We start from the raw sequence: 15,617 nt of genomic DNA on the forward strand, positions 1-15,617 counted from the left end.
ACGCTTCTCGCACTTGTCAACCAATTTTTTTGGTCGACAACGACGTAACCCCTTTCCAACCCCCTAAAATCCCCATTTTTATTGTAAAAATCGTCATTTAACCTTCAACAATGCAAACGACAATGTATATCGTAACAATGATAACAATTGCTTAACGACAATAAAAAGACTAAATTGATTCTCCTATTCCACTCAAATATATTTATTTATTTTTTCATTTTCGTGGCCAAATTATGCAAATATTATTACCGTGGACTTCCTTCTTTCACCATTTCTATGAAACCTTACTCTACTCGTTACATCTAAGTACTAAAATCTTATATAAAGTTTTTTATATAGCAGCGTTGACTGAAAATTGTATATACATTTTTCGCATAACACACACGGCATTTATAATTTAGGTAGCCCGAAATATTACAGGACATTTTTCATTAACATGCTACTATTAAACAAAATGGAAACTCTATAAAGTTATTGGAAAAACTTGAAAAGCGAAATGCGTGGTTCGTCAGGAACTGCTGCGCTTCTCAAACGGTTTTTGGATATTTTAAACTTTCCTATAGTTTATAAAAGCTTTCGTTACGTTAATATAACTTATATATTGATTGTGGTGATTACTCTTCTATCGCCTACTTTTTTTAGATTGTGTTTCGGCAATTGCGACTCTACTAAGCCCGCATTTTACTTGTATTCCGAATAAGCAATATTTCTCTCTCCGGTGTTAGCTATGTATGGATTATATATATAATTTTGGAATTTAAAAGAAGTATTAAATTACTTAAAAAAAACGGAAAATAATTATATCATTTCATTTCAAGAGTTATTTTACATTTTAAAAATAATTAATTATATTCCGAGATTTCTGGAAATAGATCACTTTTTTCCGACATTTTAGGACAACCAATCGACCGGAAAATGAGAAAGTTTATTCGTATAAAATGGAATGCGGTGAGTGTAATTTGAAATACAGTAATAATCTGAACTTACGCGATAGGTGGGACCGAGCGATAACCGCGTAATTTGAACTAGTGTAAGTCGAGGTATAATTTCGCAATTTGTGTAAAATCCAAGTCGGATGTATGTAAGCTAATAAATGTTCTCGTTAATTTTATCTCGTCATTTGATTCGTTCACGGTTACAAGAAATCATCACATAGAGTCTCTCGAGTTTCCGTAGATATAACAAACACAGAAATAAATAACACAAAATAAATTGTAGCTATGTGTTGATTCCGCGCGACACGTCCGAACATGTAAGCTGAACAATAGTGTTGGGGAGTGAGTAATCAAGAGTTGCGTGGCACTCAAACGAAAGTCGAATTGACGAGATTTGAAAATCGCGTAACTCCGAGATCGCGTAAGTCGGGGTAGCGTAAGTCGAGGTATTACTGTAGACTTAAGGGCTTGTGAAGGCGACCCGACTCTCTGCACAATCTGACCGTCCTACGGCCATATTCTCGGACAGCCTATCGGTCCTACAAGCCGTGGCGAATGTGTCATTTACATCTACTTCACTTATTATAGATCTGGCAGCGAGCATCAGTACTCAGAGGGCGCCCTGTGTCGTGGGGTTGACTCCTAGCCATTCAGAAATTCCAATTAACGAAGCGGCAGACAAATCGGCACGATACCATACTGCGAACGGCTCAATTTGGAGGGCACTATTGCCACGTGACCTCGCCAGGGCAGTCCGGATCGACACTATCTGTCTATTGACGGACACCTGGACAGCTACTCTTCGGAGGAAAGGCCGTGAGCACTTCTGTCCCTTCACCACATGGTATTATCACTATGCCTCTAATAGGCACATGGAAACTTTGCTGGCACGGCTATGCACGGAGACAGCTCTATTAAACGATTTCTTATATTCTTGCCGATTAAGCGATTCACCGAATTGCCCTCACTGGAAAGCTCAGGAGACGACCCTTCATTTTTGTCTGCAGTGCCCTCAATACGCTAGCGCCCGCCAAGATCTGGGCACGACACTAAACATTAACTTAACACACGTAAATACTATGCCTTCGACCAACATTACTCCCCGCCATCACGTGATAGAGCTTGAAATTTACGTCACTCGCACCGGTCGCTTCCACTGACCAATGAGTGCAGTCGATTCGGAGAAAGAACCGACAAGGCTAATCTTTCTATATTAACTGTAAGGAAGAGAAATACATTGTAATTTAAAATCTAACCATGAACAAATAGACATATAGACATATTAAAGTGACATTAAATAGACAAATAGACATATTAAAGTGAAGCATATAAAGAACTATAAGAGAAATGATAAAGATATTAAATTATTTAAATGTAGTTTGTGTTCGGATAAATATCATAAAAAAGAAAAAAAACATTGTCACACAATAATAGCACTTCTGTGTGGGAAAATATCAAATTTTAAGTCCCTCTATATTTTATTTTATTCATATTTCCATTTCATAATTTTACAGTAGGTCTACATCTTTTTTAATAGAATAATTCATTTTTAAGCAAGACGTCTATTTATAAATTCAATTTATTTTCACTTTTAACTAATAATTTTGAACAAAGCATTTATAATTATGAACAGAAAACACAAGTGTTGTACCAGTATATCAGAAACCGCGCTGTTTAAACTTTGTCTTTGACTATATTTTAAACCACACTCACTACATTCCCTTTTATTTAACGAAACTGACACAAATCCAGTTGCTGCGATTGACGCTGTTCGTCGTAGCGACATAATTTAGAACTAATGCTTGTTATGGAGCTAGACTCTTGTGTGACTCTTGTACAGAACATTTGATTACTGCAATATTTGTTTCGGAGAGTATAGGTTCAGGATTATGTACTGTAAATTTGGAATAGTGCTATTGATTCAAGGATATGTTTGGGTATTATACAGTAGCGTGCCATCATTGGAAGCGGTGGATGCGCCGCTTCCCTTGTATTTTCTAAAAATACATATATATTAATTTTAATTATATGAAAATAATCGCACAATATTTTATTATAACCGCATTATATATCTTATTACAAATTTCTATACTACACGTGAAAAAAAAAGATAAGATCACTTTTGTATATGCGAATATTAGTGGCGGAGTGACAGCGCTGTATTGTCAACATCCAAAAAGCCAGATTCGCGCACGCGCTTTACAGAGCACCAACCTCACCCGGTTTAGCCGGTGGAAGCCTAGGACCTCGGGTGGATGCTACACGTATACCGCATCCGATTCTATCCAGGACCGGTTCTGGGCTGTTAGCCCCTTGCCCGCTAGATATTTGGCCGCCCTCGCCCGATTACGCGAATCGCGAGTAGATTTATAACTTAACCCAACCGATAAAAATTTACTGGTATGTTTTTACGACAGTTCTGTATAGTTGACAGGAGTTTAAAAAAATCCATTAAAATATTTGATATTTTTATTCCGCTCTCCGATTTTATATTACTCACGGATTTCAATGTTAAGCCAGTGATATTACGATTTCATATATCCCATCTCTAAGGAGATGTAAAAAAAAAACGTGTACACTTCTTGTATAATGTTAAAAAATTAACTGTTACTTCGACAGCGTCATTTTACAACTGAATTTATTGAATGAGAGAGATGCACGAGGTACAGAAAAAGCTCTAGAATTTATCTTCCTTAAATTTACGATTTATGTATCCGTGTCAAAAATTTGTCTTTCCACTTTTTTCCCGAGACTACAAATATTCGAGTACAAAGTAACCGGTTTCAACTTATTTCTACTTAACAAGTAGTTAAATAATTAAGCGATTAGGGAATTGGGGACATAAATAAAACCCTGACGAAAGAGCCAAAATTTTACTTAAACAAAAGCTTAACTGAACCAATCTTTAGCCGAGTACAGGGGGGACTGATTTATTTGTAATAATTGATGTAATAAAGACACATTTTTCCAGTTCAATGACAGTGACCGAAAAGTTGTAAATTTTGAAAATTTCCGTGGACCCTTGTTCTAAAACGAATTAGTTAGAAAACAAACGACGGACAATCTATTAAGCTTAACATATTTAGATTTTTACAGCTATGGTGAGAAACGTTTAAAATGTACACCAACCCTGTCGCGTCCTTTGAGGTATACTAGTGATGCGACAAAAGAGGCATTTGACATTGACCGGTATCGGCACCCTCGGGATTTGGCAGCCCGCGTGTATGCACCTACCAGGACCGTCTTTGATTCCATCTGTTAGTCACTCGTAGGGAGCTATTTGACTAAGTGGATTATTTTAAGATTTAAAAAGTAAAGAAGATTTTATGTTAATTTTATGTACGCTTCTTTACAAAGCTATATTTAATTATAACTTTCTTTAAAAGTATATTAATATAATTGTAGAATATTTTGTACCAGGTATGTACTGTACATCCACTACACATTTTATTTCAACAAGTAAGTTTTTATTATTTTATTTATAATTTTAGCCTTATATCGTGGCTAGCGATTCGGAATGTAATTGTGATATTAAAAATACATTTAGAGAAGTCTGCGGTTTTTATTGGCTTATCGAACATACGATACGAATGGACCCTTAACTATCACTGACGCGCAATACACCGATTGCCCCTGGAAGTCGGCTTCTTACAGAAACACAGCTTTCCTACTATCAAATGTCACGGCACGCCGCTGGTATTATATGCTTGTTGACGCAACAAACATAATACCAGAGTCGATCTATCGACTCTGATAATACCCAAATAAAATCTATTCGTATAAATTCCAAATAAATTCATATTCCAATTAAACTCAACAATGTTGAATGTAATGAGATTATGGCATGACGGGTGGGTAATGTTGAAGCACTTACACTAAAATTCTTCCTGATTTGCGGTAAAAATTATACTGCAAATTATATACAGTATATAATTTTCTGTACGGGTAGGATAAGTTTATTTGCAATAGATAAATTTGCTAAAACTTTGAAACGCGTTATCTTGTGGTTTAGAAGCATTGTGCAATATCTGAGATGCTAAATACAACACTTAATTGATTTTTATTTTCTATATTCATCGTAGGTTCGGTCAGACTCACAATAGGAGTAGAAGAGGAACAGGACACATTGTCCATGAAAAATTCCCGGGGATTTTCTCGCCCAAATTCGATGGGGGTTCCAGAGCAGTAGGTTAATGCTTTAACTGCCTCATCCGGACATCTCTCTATTATGGGTCTGGGTACGATTAAAACGGAAAGGAGCGGGAAGAAACAAAAAGAAAAAAATCTAAATCATTAAAATAAAATGTTATTATTTGAATTAGAAAAGATAAATATTAATAAAACCGATAAAACTTCGTTTCCAAAATAAAAATGATTTCGTATTAAAGTCTCGTGACGGAGCAAATTAAATTATCCGATGACATTTATATATTTTTCTCATCTGGCAACACTTACAACAGAAGGTGAACTGCAAGACCAAACGATGCAGCGAATTTGAAAACTTGATAGTAACTTCGTTTTATTTGTTGATTACCCGATTACCTTTTAATTCCTTCTAAAAATGAAACAAGAAATGAACGCGACAGAACTAAAGGATCTGGGAAATAAACTGTTTAGTGCCAGAAAATACGAGGAAGCTGTTGGCTGTTATAGCAAGGCAATTGTAAGTTTATTTTCCTTTTCATAAACAATTTTTTTTTTTTTTTTAAATTTTAATTGAGTTATACCTTTGAATTATTTATAAGTTTCCTCGTATGCAGTTTACATAATAATAAACACACAAATAAATTTCACAATATTCTTTAAGAATATGAATGTTTATATGTTCTAAAAACATCTTAAAGTGTTAACAAACTGTTAAGTTTTTCTAATTAAATAATGGAATACTTTTCATTGCATAAATCTGCTTTCACCGAGATGAAGTCATTTCTACATCTACCTCAATAAAGGTTAATTAGTGTTTCAATATAAAAACATTAATGAATAATGCTTTAAATTGATGTAATATGTCTATATTAATTTGAAATTAAGTATATTTTTCTTAGTCTTTATCTATTAAATTGAATTATTTAATAAAATTGTCTTAAGGAATTAATTTACTACTAACACATCTTAATATTTTTGTATGTTTGTCAATTATAATAGATTTGATTTAAAAATTATTTATTTATATGAAACTTTTATCCATTTGTTATAAAGTAAAAAGAAAAACGTTGATTTTTGAATTAAAATTTTGACACTTTGATAGGGCACGAATTAATATATTGAATCGGTATAGTTATAACGCGTTGTAAATATTAAACGTAAACGAAAGACAACCCGTTTTAAATTAAAGTTATACAAATATAGCAAGGAGTTAAAGGTCTTGAATTAAAAATTGATTTTAGTATTTAACTGAAAAATGATTAAAGTAAATAAGTTAAGCTATTTTATGCTTTTGCTGAAGCAAAAATTATAAATTATTTTCTTATACTTGATATTCTAATAAAAATTAATGTATTTGTTATTATTTTAACATATTTTTTCATTATTTTAATAAAACAAGATGTATTTTGTATGTAATAATATATGACAAATATACTCTTAACATAAAAATTAAATATTTTTTAAAATCAAACTTCTATAATAAATTGTTTCATGTGAATTATGTTGTGTAATATTCATCTTATTACTGATCGTTAAGTTTTAGATTAAACATTTTTACTTATCATTATTTATCTATTTATTTTCGATTCCGGATTCTGTAATGATTACTGATATTGCTCTTATTTATAAAGTGTAATATTTAAATATCTGTTAGTTCAGATCTACTTTTATAAAAAATAATTATAGAAGTTTGATTTTTATATTAATTAAATAATTAAAAAATATGAATTCTTTTTCCTTAGCAAACTTTGTTTTTGTGTGTGTGTACTGTGCATCCCTGTATTTATTTGCAGCTTACATGTATATATTATTTTTAAAAGTGTTTCAATCCATAAATGTATGAAATTTTTTCAAATTTTGCTGTTTGTAACTGTTATTTTGCATTTATTATTAATAAAATTATTAAAATTATTCTTTCTTGTAACAGAGGAATACTTCTTATATCAGATTGAATTCAGTTTAAATGATCTATAATATATAATCTAAGAATCAGATTTCAAGTAATGATAATTAGGTAAGATATATAAGATGAAGATAAAGTTCTCTGTATTGAGTCTGAAGTTAGCTTTATCAAGATGTTACTAATAAAATGTTATGAGAACTTTTAGACCTAGTAAAATATTATGGCAGTTGATTTCATTTAAAAAAAATCCCAAAATCAAGATATTTAAATGATTAATGATAATTTGTAGAGAAATACTGATTAATGTTTTTCTGATCTGTTAAATTGCTTTGTGGAATTTCACAGATCAGAGAAATTTTTCTTTAACTTTCTCGTTTTATATATATATATATATATATATATATATAGTTGTCCCTTGATAATCCGACAGGTATGGGACCAAAGGTGTGTCAGATTACCAAAAGTGTCCGGATTACCGAAAATAATTACATATTTCGCATTGTTTTGCTAGCAGTAGCCTACAATATTCTCTACTCCAACTGTTCGAACAGAACTGCTTACATAAAACACACGAAATGTGTGTTGTTGAGTAAGAATTGGATGGGGAGATTCACATTGCGACATGCTTCTGTGCAAGCAGACACGTAACGGGGATGGGTACCTTGACAGGAGGTGCGTTGGACTACTGAGCATGTCGGATTAAAAAACGTCAGACTATAGAGGGACAACTGTATTACAACATTTTCTGATATGAAAATTTTCGGCAGAGATTTTGCAAAAGTTGCAGTGAACAATAATTTTATATTCTAATCTAAGAAAATATAGTAAAAATGGTTAACATTTCCTTTTAAAAAATGATAAAATATAGAAAGAGAATGATTTTAAACATAAAAATTATGAACAAATAATTAGAATTTGCAATATTGATCATAATATGAAGAAATAAACATACAAGCAATTTAACACTAATAATAATACATTAAGCTGTTATCAAGAAAGACTTCTATAATATCTTACTCAGCTGATATTTTATAAATTTGTTTATATTGCAATTTTTGCAATATAAACAAATTTGATATTTGAAATTTAAATTTATACTGATTGCAATTTTTGAAACAGTTTTAATTAAATGAAAATGGGTAAACTTGTCTTGAAGAATGTCAGAAAAATGAAATAAATATTTTTTATAAAGGAGACTACTAAAAAATACATTTTTTTCTTTCTTACATTTGCTGATATTTTTTCTTAAATTTTTCTTTGCATATTTGCTATTTTATTTTAGTGTTTTCTATTTAAGGCAACATTTTTAGTGTTACTAATTAATTCATTTTAATGGTTGCCGTCATACTGATTATTTTATGCTTATATGTTATGATAAATAATACTAAAGCTATAAATATTGTATGTAGTATATTTATTAATAGATAAAAAATCAAACATGTTTAATCAATTCTTATATCAGGTTTTAAATATAATTGATTATTTATCATACTAAAAATTTCATTATTATTATTTATTTAAAATTTATTTTTTAATGAAAATAAGATTGATTTAACAAGCAGTAATTATTATTTAACAGTTTGATATTATCAGAATAATATCGATTATGGCTATTAATTAGTAAATTCAAACCTTGGTTTGCAAACTTAATTTATTCTAAAACCAAAACATATTTTTCAATAAGAAGCAATATAAAATGGATTAATCCATTTCTGATTCTGACCCCAAAACAAAGCCTTATTTTTTTTACTTTTTTAGCTATATTTCATGCATAAAAATGCCTACTCATGCAATATAATATAATATAATATTGTATATGTTAATAATATTATAATACAGTGTAATATTATATTATTTATATTTATTTCTATATTTATTTTATATATACGAGAGGAGTCCAATATTAAAGATATGGGCCAAAATTACACTACCATTTATAATTAAAAAAATATTTAATACATTTCACAAAAACTATGTACTTTTGTTTATTTCTCGACATAATTGCTGTAAACATTAAGACATTTATCCCAGTGTGACACTAGTTTGAACCTTTCTTCATGGTACTGTTGCTTGTCAAGTTACTTGAACAGTGTTTTCCAATTCCTCCTGATCTGCAGAGCATTTCCTCACTAAAAATTTCTTTAAAGGTCCAAATAAATGAAAATCTGATGGGGGGGCTAAATTTGGACTATACGGAGGATGTTGCAGGACTTTGGAATTCTGCTGTGCCATCCACAGTTTTGTTTGATTTGGCATGTGGAGTATAGTCCAGATTTAGCCCCTTTGTATTTTCATTTATTTGGACCTTTAAAGAAATTTTTGTCAGGGAAATGCTTTGCAGATCAGGAGGAATTGGAAGACACCGTTCTGGACTACTTCAAGCAACTTGACAAGTAACAATACTGTGAAGGGATGTTCAAACTAATGTCATGCTGGGATAAATGTCTTAACATTTATGGTGATTATGTCAAGAAATAAACAAAAGTATGCAGTTTTTGTAGAATGTATTAAATATATATTTTTTTAATTATAAATGTCAGTGTAATTTTGGCCTGTACCTTTAATATTGGACTCCTCTGGTATATTAAAAGCAAAATATTCTGTCACCACCAACAGGAACTGAAACTAACACTTTACAATGAAGTACTATAAATAGAGACTCAGTGCTGACTGCTTTGCATGAAATATAACCAAATCAATCAAGACAGACAAGTACTTTACCCACACTTTCCAAAATACTGTTTCAATTTATTTGATTTTACAAAAATAAACACTGCAACAACAAAACCAGCAATAAAATTATACACAATGTGCAAACATTTTCGCTCATGTTAAATGGGCATCGTCAAGCAACAAAATTATGATTTTATTATGATACATTGATTTTAACTAATTAATTAATTTTGATTTTATTTTTAGTTTCAAGTTTTTGCATAAAGGCCAGAGTTTTATTTATTATTTTATTATTATTAGTTTTAATTGNTATAGTATACAAATATTATTATATATAATATATTAATAAATTTTTGTTATTTAATTTGCACCTTTAAACATGAGCTCATGAATGTCATTTATATTACATGAATGTCAATTAATATGGTGTTTATTAATTTGATTTAAATTCAATTGCAAAGCATACTGAAAAATGGAAGTAGTATCTTACTCTCATATGCATTGAAATATAATTTGAATAATTACATCATCAATAGATTGTGTTGTGACGTGTAATGATGCGAGGCAATCTTTGCACCACTAACTTCTGAATTGGTAGTCCTGTCGACTTTCTTTAACATAGGAAGTATAGGGAGTTGACCACCTGTGGACAGCTCTTGCTGAGTAGCTTGTTTGACAATTAAGTTATCATACAGTAGTAACAAATGTGGCATTCAAAATTTTGTTTGTAAACAGAGGTGTTTCAAACCAGAAGTTTGGCTATATTTTTGTTTTGTATTTAGTCTTTCTGAAGCAAACTGTTTAATGTTTATTTTGAAATTAGATGTTCTTGGCTCTAATATCTCATGTAAAAAAGAGAATAAATAAGTGTTTAGTCACTAGATAATGATAAATTAATCTTGTTTCACGTGCTATAAACGTATATAGTCTCATTTGATATATATTGATAATTGTCATTACTAGAAGAAAGTGGTGGAGCTAGTACTATATTCCAGCCATATTTAAGTTTAAGAACCAGTGTATTTATTGAGAAATTAAACAGACTTCAAAGACTACAGAGCATGCCATAAAAGCCTGGCATCATTTGGATAACACAGAAAAATTCAGCTTAAAGCATAAAGCAGTTAAATCTCTTAGAAATGACATTGATTACACAGAAAACAATTATGCCATTGTTTTAATTTAATTCTATCTCCAAGATTTGAAGAGTCCACTAGAAGCCAAAGATAAAACCACTGAACACTAGTAATTAGTTGTGGGTTCACATATTTCCAATGGGCTGTCCATGTGGAGTTTTCTATGTTTTTTTCATGTTTATAACACCAAAGTAGGGACCAGTTTCCATGAGAAATCCTGTTGGGAGGCATACATACGTCAGCAGATTGCCCACATATCATATTGATGTAATCAAATAAATTAAACCAAACCTCTAAGATTTGAAACCTAATTTTTGCAATTTAGAACTTTTCATTCAAAAAAAATTATGGAGTAATTATGTTTACTTGTAGAGAACTTCATTAATCTCAAAGTTGCATCCATTATAACTCTAAACTTAAGTGCAAGTGACATAATTTGAGACAACAATCAGTATCAACAATGGTTCCACCAATCATTTATTTCAGCCTTGGCAATCAACAGAGATGATTTGAACCTGTCCATGTACTGTACATTCAGTGTCATCCCTGTCAAAAAACAAGTTCTTAAGACCAGTAGGCAGCACAGTCATTTTTCTAACTGTACTGCCCACTGGCCTTAAGAATTTGTTGCTTTTCAGATAGATTTGTTGTTATTTATTAATTAGAGTAAAATTGGATAAAAAAAGCATTAACTAGAATAATTGTATTCATACAGAATCCTTTTCTGAGATAGCTGAAAATACAAAATGGTTTTTTATACAATTTAAATTCAGGCAATACAAAGACATTGTGCTGCCATGAGCATTATACTCATTTTTTATTCTTTAAAAATTACATAAGGTATTGTTCAAAAGAATAAGTAATTACCTCCCTTAAACTCTTTGAATAAAACCAATTAATTCAATTTAATTAGCCAATTATACAATAAATATATAGAAATTATTTGTTACTAATTTCTTTAGTTTTAATAATTTTATATCTTTAAGAATGATAATATTTACAACTGCAATATTATTAAATAGAACTGAAGATGGAAAAAATATTAAAGTTTACTATGAGCATTGGACCCAATGCTAAGAAACTCAATGTACAAAAATAGGAAAATAAAAACATTCTTAATTAAATTAGCATATAATAAAGAAATCACAATTAATCTGTCATAAATATGAACAGAATAAAAATTAATTTTGATTAAATAATGAAGTAGAAAAATAAAAATTTTCTCGGTAAAACAAAGTAATAATATCACTATAATGTAACAAAATAATCAAGAAAAGTAGTGTGTGTATATGCAAGTTTAGTATTAGATATTGACACTTGAAAAAATACTAAGGACTTTTTAAAATAGTTAACATGTTTTAAAAAAATAATATTTAACACAAAATATTATAAAAGAATTAAATTATACATTATTATTTGAGATTGAACATGGATTTTGCAGTTATTTTGTAAAATTAGCTTGAAGACCACAACTGTAATGTTTCAAAAGTAGATTTTCATTTTATCTTACAACTTTCTTTTATGGGGCTGCAATTTGAAAAAACTGTATACCTATAAATGTCCACTGTCATCCGTCTGTACAATCATTTGTCTGTCTTTCTTTAATCTTGAGAATGGAGTTAGATAGATAAAAGATGAGACCAAATAGGGAAACCTTAGGGGCAGGCGGTCCCGATTAACTATATACAAACTTCTGGTGTAAACCAGAATTTGTTATTTCAGTTCAAAAATTTTTCCATGAAAGATGTTAGAAAATGACTGGCATGATTCTATCATTAAAGGAAAAGTATGATGTACAGGGGTAAGCCACTACTAAAAATTTGAAGTGGAGAACATATAGTTTAAGTTAAATAAATTAAAAATATGATTAAAAATTGCAGTCTGGCATTGTGACAATGTCACAATAAATAATTCCTGGATATCTCCCTAAAGTTACAGTGACATTTCAAATTTCCAATTTAAATGATGAAAAGACCAACTGTTCACTACTAAGAACATTGAACATCTATTAAATGTGAAGGGGTTTAGTGATGAAAGAACAGTTGTTTCAAATCCAGATTTTAATCAGTTTTCTTTCTTTTTTCATTTCTAATATAGGTTTCTTGTTATGTCTTTATTTTCCTCATGTTATTGAGATTTAGATTATATATTTTTAAAATATTTCCACAAAAAGCCTTTAAGAATATCATGTTTGCTATTACATATTGTTAGCTGAAAATATCAAATGGATTAATGATTTGACTAACACAAAATCCCAAAACAGTTCTTTCTTGTATCGTTGAGTATTATTGCTGAGTGATAAACTGTTAGAATAATGATTTTAAAAAATATTATGTACAATACAGTACAAGCATATCCAAAGAATGCCTTTACACAATTAATAAAACAAATTTTGAAATTATTAGTGTTTGGGAATAAATGAAATTGATTTGATTCTGAAGCTAGTTTGACCTTGTCAAAGAAATATTTAAACTTTTCTATATGAAAACTAAGCCATCCATCCTCACAGTGAGTCTCAGAGACCCAGTGTGATTTTTGGTGAACATTTTTCAATATTTAATATATTTTAAAAAATCTGAAAAAAGTTAAAAACCTGACACTGCCTAAACATTCGATGCGGGTGCCTCGAAATCGTCGCGCGGGTTACGGGTTCATCAGTGATTTAGGTAATAATTTTAGCTTATGTGAAATAAACGTGAGGAGTTATAACATTGTTTTTATGAAACTTGTTGGTTGTAATATTCTGTTTGAAAATCGATATTTTCAAACAGAACGTTACAAAAATGATATTTTGACAAAATGAAAATAATGCTAAAATATATTAAATTTCTAATCTTATTTATTTTTTAAACGTTTGATCAATAAATCTGGCAAGTATTTACGAAAGGATTAAATACCTCTATTATCTATTTTTAGAATTAATCTCTACGTAAATACTTTCCGGATTTATTAACCAAACGTTAAAAAAATGAAAAATAAAATTTCTTTAAAATGTTAGTGGATTTTAACACGAAAGACCGATTTCATTGGTAGAATAATTTTATATTTCTCTAAGGGTTGCATTTTTCCATTAAACAATTGTCCATAGATTGCAGGATAATTTAAGTGTAGAATATTTCATAAACATTTTATTATTATTTAATAGTTATAAACTTAGTTTACTAAATTACGATTTTTTTTCTAAGATTTTGGCTAATTTGACTATTACACACTAAACGACGACTAACGAGAGAGCAATTACATTAATCTGATAAACGACGAGTGACATTAAAATTCGTGCGCAACGGAATTACAAATTCAAAAATATAACTTCTTATCTGCGTAGATATTTAGTCCGTGTCAGTCGTGTCTGCTTAAAAAGTTGCATTAATAAGCTTTCATTTTGTAGCGAGACTTTGTTCACCTTCGCAGCATTATCGAGATGATCGCCGTATTCGTCGCCAAACAAAACATCTATTAAAACTAACGTATACAAAAAACATGTTACATTATGAACGCTATCGTCGAAAAATATCCTCAACAATACAGAAAAACCCAATTTTAAATTACACGACATTTCCTCTAAATCTTCCTTACAGCGTACACTAAATAAGACGTCACGGCTCTGTGATTTATGAATGAACTGTTGTAATTCGCCAGTTAGACATATATGATTCCTTAATTAAAATTACAAATTTTTATAAGTTAATTTCGTAATGTAAAAGAAATGTTAACGTGTCGAGTTTAGGCCCCATTACGAAAATTTAATAAAATTTTCAAGCGTAAAAACAGTCTTAAAATGTTCACCCATAAGAATTTTGTGCGCAGTTAAATCTTCTATCACATTTTTATACGAGAGAGACAAATCTTACGCCCGAAATTTTATAATGTACAATAAAATATGTCTTTCTTATCGAAAAAGATAGACTATATTACAATTTATAAACAAGCATTTGGTTATTTTCTTCGCTTGAGATTTAATATGATACATACTAAAATAATAAAGCTGTGCAGTCTTCGTGCTACAAACAAACATAACAATATTTCTAAAATATGCTGCTAATGTGATCTTAGCGTGTGATCTTTACTAATGTGGATCGATCTTGGCGTGAAACATTATTTAATACTTCACGCCAAAGTCTTCCATTATATAAATCAACAACAAACAAGTAACGCGATAAATTTGAAACGTAACTGAAAGAGATATAAACTTATAAATTTTATTTTTAAATTAAAATTCATTAAAGTGAGCTTATGACATTGTCTTATATCCGCTAACAAAATGGGAAATGCGGTGCGACAGTAATAGAATGTGAGTGTGAATATTTCGCCTTTTTTTTTTATTAATTAATTTAATCCCATAAATTTAGTACACGGAGAAAATATTTTATCAGTACATTTCCACAAATAAGGAAATATACGAAATAATCAAATGCCATCCGGGTTTTCTAATTCCACGATTCCGCACCCTAATCCAATCATCAAAATATGTAACATACAAAATATTGTATAAACATAATGAATATAATTTGTTTAGACACGATTATCAAAATCGCATTATTATAATAAAAAAGCACAACTGATAATTTCAATAACTGGAATTATTCTGTTACACTGGTTAATAGTTAGGACTTATCTAAATAAATAAAATTAGATAAGTCCATTTATTTATAGAAATATTCGGAATTATCCAATTTTATGTACGTTTACACACCCATACAGGCAAACTATATACTTACACATACAAAATAGCCCAAAAGTCAAATAACCGCACTGTCCGCAAGCCATTCAATTTACGAGAACATAACAAAGCGTTGTAATTTGTATATTTAACGAGGAGGGATC

This window comes from Centruroides sculpturatus, unplaced genomic scaffold (assembly GCF_000671375.1).
Source record: "Centruroides sculpturatus isolate CEXI.00-Female unplaced genomic scaffold, Cexi_2.0 scaffold130, whole genome shotgun sequence".
Lineage (NCBI taxonomy): Eukaryota > Metazoa > Arthropoda > Arachnida > Scorpiones > Buthidae > Centruroides > Centruroides sculpturatus.